The sequence below is a fragment of the Heptranchias perlo genome, chromosome 3, assembly GCF_035084215.1.
Source record: "Heptranchias perlo isolate sHepPer1 chromosome 3, sHepPer1.hap1, whole genome shotgun sequence".
In the NCBI taxonomy this organism is placed as follows: domain Eukaryota; kingdom Metazoa; phylum Chordata; class Chondrichthyes; order Hexanchiformes; family Hexanchidae; genus Heptranchias; species Heptranchias perlo.
In genome coordinates, this window is record NC_090327.1 from 33,092,641 (window position 1) to 33,110,658 (window position 18,018).

The following is an 18,018-nucleotide window of genomic DNA, read 5'->3' on the forward strand; positions in this document are numbered from 1 at the left end:
GCTTGGTCTCTCTCTCTCTCCAGTGAACATTCTGCTCGGTCTCTCTCTCTCCAGAGTGGACATTCTGCTTGGTCTCTCTCTCTCTCCAGTGAACATTCTGCTTGGTCTCTCTCTCTCTCCAGTGAACATTCTGCTCGGTCTCTCTCTCTCCAGAGTGAACATTCTGCTCGGTCTCTCTCTCTCTCCAGTGGACATTCTGCTCGGTCTCTCTCCAGTGGACATTCTGCTCGGTCTCTCTCTCCAGAGTGGACATTCTGCTCGGTCTCACTCTCTCTCCAGTGGACATTCTGCTCGGTCTCTCTCCAGTGGACATTCTGCTCGGTCTCTCTCTCCAGAGTGGACATTCTGCTTGGTCTCTCTCTCTCTCCAGTGGACATTCTGCTCGGTCTCTCTCTCCAGAGTGGACATTCTGCTTGGTCTCTCTCTCTCTCCAGTGAACATTCTGCTCGGTCTCTCTCTCTCCAGAGTGAACATTCTGCTCGGTCTCTCTCTCTCTCCAGTGGACATTCTGCTCGGTCTCTCTCTCTCTCCAGTGAACATTCTGCTCGGTCTCTCTCTCCAGTGAACATTCTGCTCGGTCTCCCTCTCCAGAGTGAACATTCTGCTCGGTCTCCCTCTCCAGAGTGAACATTCTGCTCGGTCTCTCTCTCCAGAGTGAACATTCTGCTCGGTCTCTCTCCAGTGAACATTCTGCCCGGTCTCTCTCCAGTGGACATTCTGCTCGGTCTCTCTCTCCAGAGTGGACATTCTGCTTGGTCTCTCTCTCTTTCCAGTGGACATTCTGCTCGGTCTCTCTCTCCAGAGTGGACATTCTGCTTGGTCTCTCTCTCTCTCCAGTGAACATTCTGCTTGGTCTCTCTCTCTCTCCAGTGAACATTCTGCTCGGTCTCTCTCTCCAGAGTGGACATTCTGCTTGGTCTCTCTCTCTCTCCAGTGAACATTCTGCTTGGTCTCTCTCTCTCTCCAGTGAACATTCTGCTCGGTCTCTCTCTCTCCAGTGTGGACATTCTGCTTGGTCTCTCTCTCTCTCCAGTGAACATTCTGCTTGGTCTCTCTCTCTCTCTCCAGTGAACATTCTGCTCGGTCTCTCTCTCTCCAGAGTGAACATTCTGCTCGGTCTCTCTCTCTCTCTCTCCAGTGGACATTCTGCTCGGTCTCTCTCCAGTGGACATTCTGCTCGGTCTCTCTCTCCAGAGTGGACATTCTGCTCGGTCTCTCTCTCTCCAGTGGACATTCTGCTCGGTCTCTCTCTCTCCAGAGTGAACATTCTGCTCGGTCTCTCTCTCTCCAGTGGACATTCTGCTCGGTCTCTCTCCAGTGGACATTCTGCTCGGTCTCTCTCTCCAGAGTGGACATTCTGCTCGGTCTCTCTCTCTCCAGTGGACATTCTGCTCGGTCTCTCTCTCCAGAGTGGACATTCTGCTCGGTCTCTCTCTCTCCAGTGAACATTCTGCTCGGTCTCCCTCTCTCCAGAGTGAACATTCCGCTCGGTCTCTCTCTCCAGTGAACATTCTGCTCGGTCTCCCTCTCTCCAGAGTGAACATTCTGCTCGGTCTCCCTCTCCAGGGTGAACATTCTGCTCGGTCTCTCTCTCCAGTGGACATTCTGCTCAGTCTCTCTCTCCAGTGAACATTCTGCTCGGTCTCTCTCTCTCTCTCCAGTGAACATTCTGCTCGGTCTCTCTTTCTCTCCAGTGAACATTCTCCTCGGTCTCTCTCTCTCTCCAGTGAACATTCTGCTCGGTCTCTCTCTCTCTCCAGTGAACATTCTGCTCAGTCTCTCTCTCTCTCTCCAGTGAACATTCTGCTCATTCTCTCTCTCCAGTGAACATTCTGCTCGGTCTCTCTCTCTCTCCAGTGAACATTCTGCTCAGTCCCTCTCTCTCTCCAGTGAACATTCTGCTCATTCTCTCTCTCCAGTGGACATTCTGCTCTCTCTCTCTCTCCAGAGTGGACATTCTGCTCATTCTCTCTCTCCAGTGAACATTCTGCTCGGTCTCTCTCTCTCTCCAGTGAACATTCTGCTCGGTCTCTCTCTCCAGTGAACATTCTGCTCGGTCTCCCTCTCCAGAGTGAACATTCTGCTCGGTCTCCCTCTCCAGAGTGAACATTCTGCTCGGTCTCTCTCTCCAGAGTGAACATTCTGCTCGGTCTCTCTCCAGTGAACATTCTGCTCGGTCTCTCTCCAGTGGACATTCTGCTCGGTCTCTCTCTCCAGAGTGGACATTCTGCTTGGTCTCTCTCTCTCTCCAGTGGACATTCTGCTCGGTCTCTCTCTCCAGAGTGGACATTCTGCTTGGTCTCTCTCTCTCTCCAGTGAACATTCTGCTTGGTCTCTCTTTCTCTCCAGTGAACATTCTGCTCGGTCTCCCTCTCCAGAGTGAACATTCTGCTCGGTCTCCCTCTCCAGAGTGAACATTCTGCTCGGTCTCTCTCTCCAGAGTGAACATTCTGCTCGGTCTCTCTCCAGTGAACATTCTGCTCGGTCTCTCTCCAGTGGACATTCTGCTCGGTCTCTCTCTCCAGAGTGGACATTCTGCTTGGTCTCTCTCTCTCTCCAGTGGACATTCTGCTCGGTCTCTCTCTCTCCAGAGTGGACATTCTGCTTGGTCTCTCTCTCTCTCCAGTGAACATTCTGCTTGGTCTCTCTCTCTCTCCAGAGTGAACATTCTGCTCGGTCTCTCTCTCTCTCCAGTGGACATTCTGCTCGGTCTCTCTCCAGTGGACATTCTGCTCGGTCTCTCTCTCCAGAGTGGACATTCTGCTCAGTCTCACTCTCTCTCCAGTGGACATTCTGCTCGGTCTCTCTCCAGTGGACATTCTGCTCGGTCTCTCTCTCCAGAGTGGACATTCTGCTTGGTCTCTCTCTCTCTCCAGTGGACATTCTGCTCGGTCTCTCTCTCCAGAGTGGACATTCTGCTTGGTCTCTCTCTCTCTCCAGTGAACATTCTGCTTGGTCTCTCTCTCTCTCCAGTGAACATTCTGCTCGGTCTCTCTCTCTCCAGAGTGGACATTCTGCTTGGTCTCTCTCTCTCTCCAGTGAACATTCTGCTCGGTCTCTCTCTCTCTCCAGTGGACATTCTGCTCGGTCTCTCTCCAGTGGACATTCTGCTCGGTCTCTCTCTCCAGAGTGGACATTCTGCTCGGTCTCTCTCTCTCTCCAGTGAACATTCTGCTCGGTCTCTCTCTCCAGTGGACATTCTGCTCGATCTCTCTCTAGAGTGGACATTCTGCTCATTCTCTCTCTCCAGAGTGAACATTCTGCTCGTTCTCTCTCTCCAGAGTGGACATTCTGCTCGGTCTCTCTCTCTCTCCAGTGGACATTCTGCTCGGTCTCTCTCTCCAGTGAACATTCTGCGAGGTCTCCCTCCCCAGAGTGAACATTCTGCTCGGTCTCCCTCCCCAGAGTGAACATTCTGCTCGGTCTCTCGCTCCAGAGTGAATATTCTGCTCGGTCTCTCTCTCCAGTGAACATTCTGCTTGGTCTCTCTCTCCAGAGTAAACATTCTACTCGGTCTCTCTCTCCAGAGTGAACATTCTGCTCGGTCTCTCTCTCCAGTGGACATTCTGCTCGGTCTCTCTCTCCAGAGTGGACATTCTGCTTGGTCTCTCTCTCTCTCCAGTGAACATTCTGCTCGGTCTCTCTCTCTCCAGAGTGAACATTCTGCTCGGTCTCTCTCTCTCTCCAGTGGACATTCTGCTCGGTCTCTCTCTCTCTCCAGTGAACATTCTGCTCGGTCTCTCTCTCCAGTGAACATTCTGCTCGGTCTCCCTCTCCAGAGTGAACATTCTGCTCGGTCTCCCTCTCCAGAGTGAACATTCTGCTCGGTCTCTCTCTCCAGAGTGAACATTCTGCTCGGTCTCTCTCCAGTGAACATTCTGCCCGGTCTCTCTCCAGTGGACATTCTGCTCGGTCTCTCTCTCCAGAGTGGACATTCTGCTTGGTCTCTCTCTCTTTCCAGTGGACATTCTGCTCGGTCTCTCTCTCCAGAGTGGACATTCTGCTTGGTCTCTCTCTCTCTCCAGTGAACATTCTGCTTGGTCTCTCTCTCTCTCCAGTGAACATTCTGCTCGGTCTCTCTCTCCAGAGTGGACATTCTGCTTGGTCTCTCTCTCTCTCCAGTGAACATTCTGCTTGGTCTCTCTCTCTCTCCAGTGAACATTCTGCTCGGTCTCTCTCTCTCCAGTGTGGACATTCTGCTTGGTCTCTCTCTCTCTCCAGTGAACATTCTGCTTGGTCTCTCTCTCTCTCTCCAGTGAACATTCTGCTCGGTCTCTCTCTCTCCAGAGTGAACATTCTGCTCGGTCTCTCTCTCTCTCTCTCCAGTGGACATTCTGCTCGGTCTCTCTCCAGTGGACATTCTGCTCGGTCTCTCTCTCCAGAGTGGACATTCTGCTCGGTCTCTCTCTCTCCAGTGGACATTCTGCTCGGTCTCTCTCTCTCCAGAGTGAACATTCTGCTCGGTCTCTCTCTCTCCAGTGGACATTCTGCTCGGTCTCTCTCCAGTGGACATTCTGCTCGGTCTCTCTCTCCAGAGTGGACATTCTGCTCGGTCTCTCTCTCTCCAGTGGACATTCTGCTCGGTCTCTCTCTCCAGAGTGGACATTCTGCTCGGTCTCTCTCTCTCCAGTGAACATTCTGCTCGGTCTCCCTCTCTCCAGAGTGAACATTCCGCTCGGTCTCTCTCTCCAGTGAACATTCTGCTCGGTCTCCCTCTCTCCAGAGTGAACATTCTGCTCGGTCTCCCTCTCCAGGGTGAACATTCTGCTCGGTCTCTCTCTCCAGTGGACATTCTGCTCAGTCTCTCTCTCCAGTGAACATTCTGCTCGGTCTCTCTCTCTCTCTCCAGTGAACATTCTGCTCGGTCTCTCTTTCTCTCCAGTGAACATTCTCCTCGGTCTCTCTCTCTCTCCAGTGAACATTCTGCTCGGTCTCTCTCTCTCTCCAGTGAACATTCTGCTCAGTCTCTCTCTCTCTCCAGTGAACATTCTGCTCATTCTCTCTCTCCAGTGAACATTCTGCTCGGTCTCTCTCTCTCTCCAGTGAACATTCTGCTCAGTCCCTCTCTCTCTCCAGTGAACATTCTGCTCATTCTCTCTCTCCAGTGGACATTCTGCTCTCTCTCTCTCTCCAGAGTGGACATTCTGCTCATTCTCTCTCTCCAGTGAACATTCTGCTCGGTCTCTCTCTCTCTCCAGTGAACATTCTGCTCGGTCTCTCTCTCCAGTGAACATTCTGCTCGGTCTCCCTCTCCAGAGTGAACATTCTGCTCGGTCTCCCTCTCCAGAGTGAACATTCTGCTCGGTCTCTCTCTCCAGAGTGAACATTCTGCTCGGTCTCTCTCCAGTGAACATTCTGCTCGGTCTCTCTCCAGTGGACATTCTGCTCGGTCTCTCTCTCCAGAGTGGACATTCTGCTTGGTCTCTCTCTCTCTCCAGTGGACATTCTGCTCGGTCTCTCTCTCCAGAGTGGACATTCTGCTTGGTCTCTCTCTCTCTCCAGTGAACATTCTGCTTGGTCTCTCTTTCTCTCCAGTGAACATTCTGCTCGGTCTCTCTCTCTCCAGAGTGGACATTCTGCTTGGTCTCTCTCTCTCTCCAGTGAACATTCTGCTTGGTCTCTCTCTCTCTCCAGAGTGAACATTCTGCTCGGTCTCTCTCTCTCTCCAGTGGACATTCTGCTCGGTCTCTCTCCAGTGGACATTCTGCTCGGTCTCTCTCTCCAGAGTGGACATTCTGCTCAGTCTCACTCTCTCTCCAGTGGACATTCTGCTCGGTCTCTCTCCAGTGGACATTCTGCTCGGTCTCTCTCTCCAGAGTGGACATTCTGCTTGGTCTCTCTCTCTCTCCAGTGGACATTCTGCTCGGTCTCTCTCTCCAGAGTGGACATTCTGCTTGGTCTCTCTCTCTCTCCAGTGAACATTCTGCTTGGTCTCTCTCTCTCTCCAGTGAACATTCTGCTCGGTCTCTCTCTCTCCAGAGTGGACATTCTGCTTGGTCTCTCTCTCTCTCCAGTGAACATTCTGCTCGGTCTCTCTCTCTCTCCAGTGGACATTCTGCTCGGTCTCTCTCCAGTGGACATTCTGCTCGGTCTCTCTCTCCAGAGTGGACATTCTGCTCGGTCTCTCTCTCTCTCCAGTGAACATTCTGCTCGGTCTCTCTCTCCAGTGGACATTCTGCTCGATCTCTCTCTAGAGTGGACATTCTGCTCATTCTCTCTCTCCAGAGTGAACATTCTGCTCGTTCTCTCTCTCCAGAGTGGACATTCTGCTCGGTCTCTCTCTCTCTCCAGTGGACATTCTGCTCGGTCTCTCTCTCCAGTGAACATTCTGCGAGGTCTCCCTCCCCAGAGTGAACATTCTGCTCGGTCTCCCTCCCCAGAGTGAACATTCTGCTCGGTCTCTCCCTCTAGAGTGAATATTCTGCTCGGTCTCTCTCTCCAGTGAACATTCTGCTTGGTCTCTCTCTCCAGAGTAAACATTCTACTCGGTCTCTCTCTCCAGAGTGAACATTCTGCTCGGTCTCTCTCTCCAGTGGATATTCTGCTCGGTCTCTCTCCAGTGGACATTCTGCTCGGTCTCTCTCTCCAGAGTGGACATTCTGCTTGGTCTCTCTCTCTCTCCAGAGTGGACATTCTGCTCGGTCTCTCTCTCCAGAGTGGACATTCTGCTTGGTCTCTGTCTCTCTCCAGTGAACATTCTGCTTGGTCTCTCTCTCTCTCCAGTGAACATTCTGCTCGGTCTCTCTCTCTCCAGAGTGGACATTCTGCTTGGACTCTCTCTCTCTCCAGTGAACATTCTGCTTGGTCTCTCTCTCTCTCCAGTGAACATTCTGCTCGGTCTCTCTCTCTCCAGAGTGAACATTCTGCTCGGTCTCTCTCTCTCTCCAGTGGACATTCTGCTCGGTCTCTCTCCAGTGGACATTCTGCTCGGTCTCTCTCTCCAGAGTGGACATTGTGCTCGGTCTCACTCTCTCTCCAGTGGACATTCTACTCGGTCTCTCTCCAGTGGACATTCTGCTCGGTCTCTCTCTCCAGAGTGGACATTCTGCTTGGTCTCTCTCTCTCTCCAGTGGACATTCTGCTCGGTCTCTCTCTCCAGAGTGGACATTCTGCTTGGTCTCTCTCTCTCTCCAGTGAACATTCTGCTTGGTCTCTCTCTCTCTCCAGTGAACATTCTGCTCGGTCTCTCTCTCTCCAGAGTGGACATTCTGCTTGGTCTCTCTCTCTCTCCAGTGAACATTCTGCTTGGTCTCTCTCTCTCTCCAGTGAACATTCTGCTCGGTCTCTCTCTCTCCAGAGTGAACATTCTGCTCGGTCTCTCTCTCTCTCCAGTGGACATTCTGCTCGGTCTCTCTCTCTCTCCAGTGAACATTCTGCTCGGTCTCTCTCTCCAGTGAACATTCTGCTAGGTCTCCCTCTCCAGAGTGAACATTCTGCTCGGTCTCCCTCTCCAGAGTGAACATTCTGTTCGGTCTCTCTCTCCAGAGTGAACATTCTGCTCGGTCTCTCTCCAGTGAACATTCTGCTCGGTCTCTCTCCAGTGGACATTCTGCTCGGTCTCTCTCTCCAGAGTGGACATTCTGCTTGGTCTCTCTCTCTCTCCAGTGAACATTCTGCTCGGTCTCTCTCTCCAGAGTGGACATTCTGCTTGGTCTCTCTCTCTCTCCAGTGAACATTCTGCTTGGTCTCTCTCTCTCTCCAGTGAACATTCTGCTCGGTCTCTCTCTCTCCAGAGTGGACATTCTGCTTGGTCTCTCTCTCTCTCCAGTGAACATTCTGCTTGGTCTCTCTCTCTCTCCAGTGAACATTCTGCTCGGTCTCTCTCTCTCCAGAGTGAACATTCTGCTCGGTCTCTCTCTCTCTCCAGTGGACATTCTGCTCGGTCTCTCTCCAGTGGACATTCTGCTCGGTCTCTCTCTCCAGAGTGGACATTCTGCTCAGTCTCACTCTCTCTCCAGTGGACATTCTGCTCGGTCTCTCTCCAGTGGACATTCTGCTCGGTCTCTCTCTCCAGAGTGGACATTCTGCTTGGTCTCTCTCTCTCTCCAGTGGACATTCTGCTTGGTCTCTCTCTCCAGAGTGGACATTCTGCTTGGTCTCTCTCTCTCTCCAGTGAACATTCTGCTTGGTCTCTCTCTCTCCAGTGAACATTCTGCTCGGTCTCTCTCTCTCCAGAGTGGACATTCTGCTTGGTCTCTCTCTCTCTCCAGAGTGGACATTCTGCTTGGTCTCTCTCTCTCTCCAGTGAACATTCTGCTTGGTCTCTCTCTCTCTCCAGTGAACATTCTGCTCGGTCTCTCTCTCTCCGGAGTGAACATTCTGCTCGGTCTCTCTCTCTCTCCAGTGGACATTCTGCTCGGTCTCTCTCCAGTGGACATTCTGCTCGGTCACTCTCTCCAGAGTGGACATTCTGCTCGGTCTCTCTCTCTCCAGTGGACATTCTGCTCGGTCTCTCTCTCCAGTGGACATTCTGCTCGGTCTCTCTCTCCAGTGAACATTCTGCTCGGTCTCTCTCCAGAGTGGACATTCTGCTCGGTCTCTCTCTCTCTCTCTCCAGTGAACATTCTGCTCGGTCTCCCTCTCTCCAGAGTGAACATTCCGCTCGGTCTCTCTCTCCAGTGAACATTCTGCTCGGTCTCTCGCTCCAGTGGACATTCTGGTCAGTCTCTCTCTCCAGTGAACGTTCTGCTCGGTCTCTCTCTCTCTCTCTCCAGTGAACATTCTGCTCGGTCTCTCTTTCTCTCCAGTGAACATTCTGCTCGGTCTCTCTCTCTCTCCAGTGAACATTCTGCTCGGTCTCTCTCCAGAGTGAACATTCTGCTCGGTCTCTCTCTCTCTCCAGTGAACATTCTGCTCGGTCTCTCTCTCTCTCCAGTGAACATTCTGCTCGGTCTCTCTCTCTCTCCAGTGAACATTCTGCTCAGTCTCTCTCTCTCTCTCTCTCCAGTGAACATTCTGCTCGGTCTCTCTCTCCAGTGAACATTCTGCTCGGTCTCCCTCTCCAGAGTGAACATTCTGCTCGGTCTCTCTCTCCAATGAACATTCTGCTTAGTCTCTCTCTCCAGTGAAAATTCTGCTCGGTCTCTCTCCAGTGCACATTCTGCTCGGTCTCTCTCTCCAGAGTGGACATTCTGCTTGATCTCTCTCTCTCTCTCCAGTGAACATTCTGCTCGGTCTCTCTCTCTCTCCAGTGGACATTCTGCTCGGTCTCTCTCCAGTGGACATTCTGCTCGGTCTCTCTCTCCAGAGTGGACATTCTGCTCGGTCTCTCTCTCTCTCCAGTGAACATTCTGCTCGGTCTCTCTCTCCAGTGGACATTCAGCTCGGTCTCTCTCTCCAGAGTGAACATTTTGCTCGGTCTCTCTCTCTCCAGTGGACATTCTGCTCGGTCTCTCTCTCCAGTGGACATTCTGCTCGGTCTCTCGCTCCAGTGAACAATCTGCTCGGTCTCTCTCTAGAGTGGACATTCTGCTCGTTCTCTCTCTCCAGAGTGAACATTCTGCTCGTTCTCTCTCTCCAGAGTGAACATTCTGCTCGGTCTCTCTCTCTCCAGAGTGGACATTCTGCTTGGTCTCTCTCTCTCTCCATTGGACATTCTGCTCGGTCTCTCTCTCCAGTGGACATTCTGCTCGGTCTCTCTCTCCAGTGAACATTCTGCTAGGTCTCCATTCCCAGAGTGAACATTCTGCTCGGTCTCCCTCCCCAGAGTGAACATTCTGCTCGGTCTCTCTCTCCAGTGGACATTCTGCTCGGTCTCTCTCTCCAGTGAACATTCTGCGAGGTCTCCATCCCCAGAGTGAACATTCTGCTAGGTCTCCCTCCCCAGAGTGAACATTCTGCTCGGTCTCTCACTCTAGAGTGAATATTCTGCTCGGTCTCTCTCTCCAGTGAACATTCTGCTTGGTGTCTCTCTCCAGAGTAAACATTCTGCTCGGTCTCTCTCTCCAGAGTGAACATTCTGCTCGGTCTCTCTCTCCAGTGAACATTCTGCTCGGTCTCTTTCCAGTGGATATTCTGCTCGGTCTCTCCAGTGGATATTCTGCTCGGTCTCTCTCTCCAGTGAACATTCTGCTCGGTCTCTTTCCAATGGATATTCTGCTCGGTCTCTCCAGTGGATATTCTGCTCGGTCTCTCTCTCCAGTGAACATTCTGCACGGTCTCTTTCCAGTGGATATTCTGCTCGGTCTCTCCAGTGGATATTCTGCTCGGTCTCTCTCTCCAGTGAACATTCTGCTCGGTCTCTCTCTCCAGAGTGGATATTCTGCTCGGTCTCTCTCTCCAGTGATCATTCTGCTCGGTCTCTCTCTCCAGTGATCATTCTGCTCGGTCTCTCTCTCCAGAGTGGACATTCTGTTCGGTCTCTCTCTCTCCAGAGTGAACATTCTGCTAGGTCTCTCGCTCTAGAGTGAATATTCTGCTCGGTCTCTCTCTCCAGAGTGAACATTCTGCTAGGTCTCCCTCCCCAGAGTGAACATTCTGCTCGGTCTCTCGCTCTAGAGTGAATATTCTGCTCGGTCTCCCTCTCCAGTGAACATTCTGCTCGGTCTCTCTCTCCAGAGTGAACATTCTGCTTGGTCGCTCTCTCCAGAGTGAACATTCTGCTCGGTCTCTTTCCAGTGGATATTCTGCTCGGTCTCTCCAGTGGATATTCTGCTCGGTCTCTCTCTCCAGTGAACATTCTGCTCGGTCTCTTTCCAGTGGATATTCTGCTCGGTCTCTCCAGTGGATATTCTGCTCGGTCTCTCTCTCCAGTGAACATTCTGCTCGGTCTCTTTCCAGTGGATATTCTGCTCGGTCTCTCCAGTGGATATTCTGCTCGGTCTCTCTCTCCAGTGAACATTCTGCTCGGTCTCTTTCCAGTGGATATTCTGCTCGGTCTCTCCAGTGGATATTCTGCTCGGTCTCTCTCTCCAGTGAACATTCTGCTCGGTCTCTCTCTCCAGTGAACATTCTGCTCGGTCTCTCTCCAGTGGACATTCTGCTCGGTCTCTCTCTCCAGAGTGGACATTCTGCTTGGTCTCTCTCTCTCTCCAGTGAACATTCTGCTTGGTCTCTCTCTCTCTCCAGTGAACATTCTGCTCGGTCTCTCTCTCTCCAGAGTGGACATTCTGCTTGGTCTCTCTCTCTCTCTCCAGTGAACATTCTGCTTGGTCTCTCTCTCTCTCCAGTGAACATTCTGCTCGGTCTCTCTCTCTCCAGAGTGAACATTCTGCTCGGTCTCTCTCTCTCTCCAGTGGACATTCTGCTCGGTCTCTCTCCAATGGACATTCTGCTCGGTCTCTCTCTCCAGAGTGGACATTCTACTCGGTCTCACTCTCTCTCCAGTGGACATTCTGCTCAGTCTCTCTCCAGTGGACATTCTGCTCGGTCTCTCTCTCCAGAGTGGACATTCTGCTTGGTCTCTCTCTCCCTCCAGTGGACATTCTGCTCGGTCTCTCTCTCCAGAGTGGACATTCTGCTTGGTCTCTCTCTCTCTCCAGTGAACATTCTGCTCGGTCTCTCTCTCTCCAGAGTGGACATTCTGCTCGGTCTCTCTCTCTCTCCAGTGGACATTCTGCTCGGTCTCTCTCCAGTGGACATTCTGCTCGGTCTCTCTCTCCAGAGTGGACATTCTGCTCGGTCTCTCTCTCTCTCTCCAGTGGACATTCTGCTCGGTCTCTCTCTCCAGAGTGAACATTCTGCTCGGTCTCTCTCTCTCCAGTGGACATTCTGCTCGGTCTCTCTCTCCAGTGAACATTCTGCTCGGTCTCTCTCCAGAGTGGACATTCTGCTCGGTCTCTCTCCAGTGGACATTCTGCTCGGTCTCTCTCTCCAGAGTGGACATTCTGCTCGGTCTCTCTCTCTCTCTCCAGTGGACATTCTGCTCGGTCTCTCTCTCCAGAGTGAACATTCTGCTCGGTCTCTCTCTCTCCAGTGGACATTCTGCTCGGTCTCTCTCTCCAGTGAACATTCTGCTCGGTCTCTCTCTCTCTCCAGTGGACATTCTGCTCGGTCTCTCTCCAGTGGACATTCTGCTCGGTCTCTCTCTCCAGAGTGGACATTCTGCTCGGTCTCTCTCTCTCTCTCCAGTGGACATTCTGCTCGGTCTCTCTCTCCAGAGTGAACATTCTGCTCGGTCTCTCTCTCTCCAGTGGACATTCTGCTCGGTCTCTCTCTCCAGTGAACATTCTGCTCGGTCTCTCGCTCTAGAGTGAATATTCTGCTCGGTCTCTCTCTCCAGTGAACATTCTGCTCGGTCTCTCTCTCCAGAGTGAACATTCTGCTCGGTCGCTCTCTCCAGAGTGAACATTCTGCTCGGTCTCTTTCCAGTGGATATTCTGCTCGGTCTCTCCAGTGGATATTCTGCTCGGTCTCTCTCTCCAGTGAACATTCTGCTCGGTCTCTTTCCAGTGGATATTCTGCTCGGTCTCTCCAGTGGATATTCTGCTCGGTCTCTCTCTCCAGTGAACATTCTGCTCGGTCTCTTTCCAGTGGATATTCTGCTCGGTCTCTCCAGTGGATATTCTGCTCGGTCTCTCTCTCCAGTGAACATTCTGCTCGGTCTCTTTCCAGTGGATATTCTGCTCGGTCTCTCCAGTGGATATTCTGCTCGGTCTCTCTCTCCAGTGAACATTCTGCTCGGTCTCTCTCTCCAGTGAACATTCTGCTCGGTCTCTCTCCAGTGGACATTCTGCTCGGTCTCTCTCTCCAGAGTGGACATTCTGCTTGGTCTCTCTCTCTCTCCAGTGAACATTCTGCTTGGTCTCTCTCTCTCTCCAGTGAACATTCTGCTCGGTCTCTCTCTCTCCAGAGTGGACATTCTGCTTGGTCTCTCTCTCTCTCTCCAGTGAACATTCTGCTTGGTCTCTCTCTCTCTCCAGTGAACATTCTGCTCGGTCTCTCTCTCTCCAGAGTGAACATTCTGCTCGGTCTCTCTCTCTCTCCAGTGGACATTCTGCTCGGTCTCTCTCCAGTGGACATTCTGCTCGGTCTCTCTCTCCAGAGTGGACATTCTGCTCGGTCTCACTCTCTCTCCAGTGGACATTCTGCTCAGTCTCTCTCCAGTGGACATTCTGCTCGGTCTCTCTCTCCAGAGTGGACATTCTGCTTGGTCTCTCTCTCCCTCCAGTGGACATTCTGCTCGGTCTCTCTCTCCAGAGTGGACATTCTGCTTGGTCTCTCTCTCTCTCCAGTGAACATTCTGCTCGGTCTCTCTCTCTCCAGAGTGGACATTCTGCTCGGTCTCTCTCTCTCTCCAGTGGACATTCTGCTCGGTCTCTCTCCAGTGGACATTCTGCTCGGTCTCTCTCTCCAGAGTGGACATTCTGCTCGGTCTCTCTCTCTCTCTCCAGTGGACATTCTGCTCGGTCTCTCTCTCCAGAGTGAACATTCTGCTCGGTCTCTCTCTCTCCAGTGGACATTCTGCTCGGTCTCTCTCTCCAGTGAACATTCTGCTCGGTCTCTCTCCAGAGTGGACATTCTGCTCGGTCTCTCTCCAGTGGACATTCTGCTCGGTCTCTCTCTCCAGAGTGGACATTCTGCTCGGTCTCTCTCTCTCTCTCCAGTGGACATTCTGCTCGGTCTCTCTCTCCAGAGTGAACATTCTGCTCGGTCTCTCTCTCTCCAGTGGACATTCTGCTCGGTCTCTCTCTCCAGTGAACATTCTGCTCGGTCTCCCTCTCTCCAGAGTGAACATTCCGCTCGGTCTCTCTCTCCAGTGAACATTCTGCTCGGTCTCCCTCTCTCCAGAGTGAACATTCTGCTCTCTCTCTCTCTCCAGAGTGGACATTCTGCTTGGTCTCTCTCTCTCTCCAGAGTGAACATTCTGCTCGGTCTCTCTCTCTCTCCAGTGAACATTCTGCTCGGTCTCTCTCCGGTGGACATTCTGCTCGGTCTCTCTCTCCAGAGTGGACATTCTGCTTGGTCTCTCTCTCTCTCCAGTGAACATTCTGCTCGGTCTCTCTCCAGTGGACATTCTGCTCGGTCTCTCTCTCCAGAGTGGACATTCTGCTTGGTCTCTCTCTCTCCAGTGAACATTCTGCTTGGTCTCTCTCTCTCTCCAGTGAACATTCTGCTCGGTCTCTCTCTCCAGTGAACATTCTGCTCGGTCTCTCTCTCTCTCCAGTGGACATTCTGCTCGGTCTTTCTCCAGTGGATATTCTGCTCGGTCTCTCTCTCCAGAGTGGACATTCTGCTCGGTCTCTCTCTCTCTCCAGTGAACATTCTGCTCGGTCTCTCTCTCCAGTGGACATTCTGCTCGGTCTCTCTCTCCAGTGGACATTCTGCTCGGTCTCTCTCTCCAGAGGACATTCTGCTCGGTCTCTCGCTCCAGTGAACATTCTGCTCGGTCTCTCTCTAGAGTGGACATTCTGCTCGTTCTCTCTCTCCAGAGTGAACATTCTGCTCGTTCTCTCTCTCCAGAGTGAACATTCTGCTCGGTCTCTCTCTCTCCAGAGTGGACATTCTGCTTGGTCTCTCTCTCTCTCCAGTGGACATTCTGCTCGGTCTCTCTCTCCAGTGAACATTCTGCTAGGTCTCCCTCCCCAGAGTGAACATTCTGCTAGGTCTCCCTCCCCAGAGTGAACATTCTGCTCGGTCTCTCGCTCTAGAGTGAATATTCTGCTCGGTCTCTCTCTCCAGTGAACATTCTGCTCGGTCTCTCTCTCCAGAGTAAACATTCTGCTCGGTCACTCTCTCCAGAGTGAACATTCTGCTCGGTATCTCTCTCCAGTGGATATTCTGCTCGGTCTCTCTCTCCAGTGAACATTCTGCTCGGTCTCTTTCCAGTGGATATTCTGCTCGGTCTCTCCAGTGGATATTCTGCTCGGTCTCTCTCTCCAGTGAACATTCTGCTCGGTCTCTTTCCAGTGGATATTCTGCTCGGTCTCTCCAGTGGATATTCTGCTCGGTCTCTCTCTGCAGTGAACATTCTGCTCGGTCTCTCTCTCCAGAGTGGATATTCTGCTCGGTCTCTCTCTCCAGTGATCATTCTGCTCGGTCTCTCTCTCCAGTGATCATTCTGCTTGGTCTCTCTCTCCAGTGATCATTCTGCTCGGTCTCTCTCTCTCCAGAGTGAACATTCTGCTAGGTCTCTCGCTCTAGAGTGAATATTCTGCTCGGTCTCTCTCTCCAGAGTGAACATTCTGCTAGGTCTCCCTCCCCAGAGTGAACATTCTGCTCGGTCTCTCGCTCTAGAGTGAATATTCTGCTCGGTCTCTCTCTCCAGTGAACATTCTGCTCGGTCTCTCTCTCCAGAGTAAACATTCTGCTCGGTCTCTCTCTCCAGAGTGAACATTCTGCTCGGTCTCTCTCTCCAGAGTGAACATTCTGCTCGGTCTCTTTCCAGTGGATATTCTGCTCGGTCTCTCCAGTGGATATTCTGCTCGGTCTCTCTCTCCAGCGAACATTCTGCTCGGTCTCTCTCCAGTGAACATTCTGCTCGGTCTCTTTCCAGTGGATATTCTGCTCGGTCTCTCCAGTGGATATTCTGCTCGGTCTCTCTCTCCAGTTAACATTCTGCTCGGTCTCTCTCTCCAGTGAACATTCTGCTCGGTCTCTCTCTCCAGAGTGGATATTCTGCTCGGTCTCTCTCTCCAGTGATCATTCTGCTCGGTCTCTCTCTCCAGTGATCATTCTGCTCGGTCTCTCTCTCCAGAGTGGACATTCTGTTCGGTCTCTCTCTCTCCAGAGTGAACATTCTGCTTGGTGTCTCGCTCTAGAGTGAATATTCTGCTCGGTCTCTCTCTCCAGTGGACATTCTGCTCGGTCTCTCTCTCCAGTGAACATGCTGCTCGGTCTCTCTCTCCAGTGAACATTCTGCTCGGTCTCTTTCCAGTGGACATTCTGCTCGGTCTCTCCAGTGGATATTCTGCTCGGTCTCTCTCTCCAGTGAACATTCTGCTCGTTCTCTCTCTCCAGAGTGAACATTCTGCTCGGTCTCTCTCTCTCCAGAGTGGACATTCTGCTTGGTCTCTCTCTCTCTCCAGTGGACATTCTGCTCGGTCTCTCTCTCCAGTGAACATTCTGCTAGGTCTCCCTCCCCAGAGTGAACATTCTGCTAGGTCTCCCTCCCCAGAGTGAACATTCTGCTCGGTCTCTCGATCTAGAGTGAATATTCTGCTCGGTCTCTCTCTCCAGTGAACATTCTGCTCGGTCTCTCTCTCCAGTGGATATTCTGCTCGGTCTCTCTCTCCAGTGAACATTCTGCTCGGTCTCTTTCCAGTGGATATTCTGCTCGGTCTCTCCAGTGGATATTCTGCTCGGTCTCTCTCTCCAGTGAACATTCTGCTCGGTCTCTTTCCAGTGGATATTCTGCTCGGTCTCTCCAGTGGATATTCTGCTCGGTCTCTCTCTCCAGTGAACATTCTGCACGGTCTCTTTCCAGTGGATATTCTGCTCGGTCTCTCCAGTGGATATTCTGCTCGGTCTCTCTCTCCAGTGAACATTCTGCTCGGTCTCTCTCTCCAGAGTGGATATTCTGCTCGGTCTCTCTCTCCAGTGATCATTCTGCTCGGTCTCTCTCTCCAGTGATCATTCTGCTCGGTCTCTTTCTCTCCAGAGTGAACATTCTGCTAGGTCTCTCGCTCTGGAGTGAATATTCTGCTCGGTCTCTCTCTCCAGAGTGAACATTCTGCTAGGTCTCCCTCCCCAGAGTGAACATTCTGCTCGGTCTCTCGCTCTAGAGTGAATATTCTGCTCGGTCTCTCTCTCCAGTGAACATTCTGCTCGGTCTCTCTCTCCAGAGTGAACATTCTGCTTGGTCTCTCTCTCCAGAGTGAACATTCTGCTCGGTCTCTTTCCAGTGGATATTCTGCTCGGTCTCTCCAGTGGATATTCTGCTCGGTCTCTCTCTCCAGTGAACATTCTGCTCGGTCTCTTTCCAGTGGATATTCTGCTCGGTCTCTCCAGTGGATATTCTGCTCGGTCTCTCTCTCCAGTGAACATTCTGCTCGGTCTCTTTCCAGTGGATATTCTGCTCGGTCTCTCCAGTGGATATTCTGCTCGGTCTCTCTCTCCAGTTAACATTCTGCTCGGTCTCTCTCTCCAGTGAACATTCTGCTCGGTCTCTCTCTCCAGAGTGGATATTCTGCTCGGTCTCTCTCTCCAGTGATCATTCTGCTCGGTCTCTCTCTCCAGTGATCATTCTGCTCGGTCTCTCTCTCCAGAGTGGACATTCTGTTCGGTCTCTCTCTCTCCAGAGTGAACATTCTGCTTGGTGTCTCGCTCTAGAGTGAATATTCTGCTCGGTCTCTCTCTCCAGTGGACATTCTGCTCGGTCTCTCTCTCCAGTGAACATTCTGCTCGGTCTCTCTCTCCAGTGAACATTCTGCTCGGTCTCTTTCCAGTGGACATTCTGCTCGGTCTCTCCAGTGGATATTCTGCTCGGTCTCTCTCTCCAGTGAACATTCTGCTCGGTCTCTTTCCAGTGGATATTCTGCTCGGTCTCTCCAGTGGATATTCTGCTCGGTCTCTCTCTCCAGTGAACATTCTGCTCAGTCTCTTTCCAGTGGATATTCTGCTCGGTCTCTCCAGTGGATATTCTGCTCGGTCTCTCTCTCCAGTGAACATTCTGCTCGGTCTCTTTCCAGTGGATATTCTGCTCGGTCTCTCCAGTGGATATTCTGCTCGGTCTCTCTCTCCAGTGAACATTCTGCTCGGTCTCTTTCCAGTGGATATTCTGCTCGGTCTCTCCAGTGGATATTCTGCTCGGTCTCTCTCTCCAGTGAACATTCTGCTCGATCTCTCTCTCCAGTGAACATTCTGCTCGGTCTCTCTCTCCAGAGTGGATATTCTGCTCGGTCTCTCTCTCCAGTGATCATTCTGCTCGGTCTCTCTCTCCAGTGATCATTCTGCTCGGTCTCTCTCTCCAGAGTGGACATTCTGTTCGGTCTCTCTCTCTCCAGAGTGAACATTCTGCTTGGTGTCTCGCTCTAGAGTGAATATTCTGCTCGGTCTCTCTCTCCAGTGGACATTCTGCTCGGTCTCTCTCTCCAGTGAACATTCTGCTAGGTCTCTCTCTCCAGTGAACATTCTGCTAGG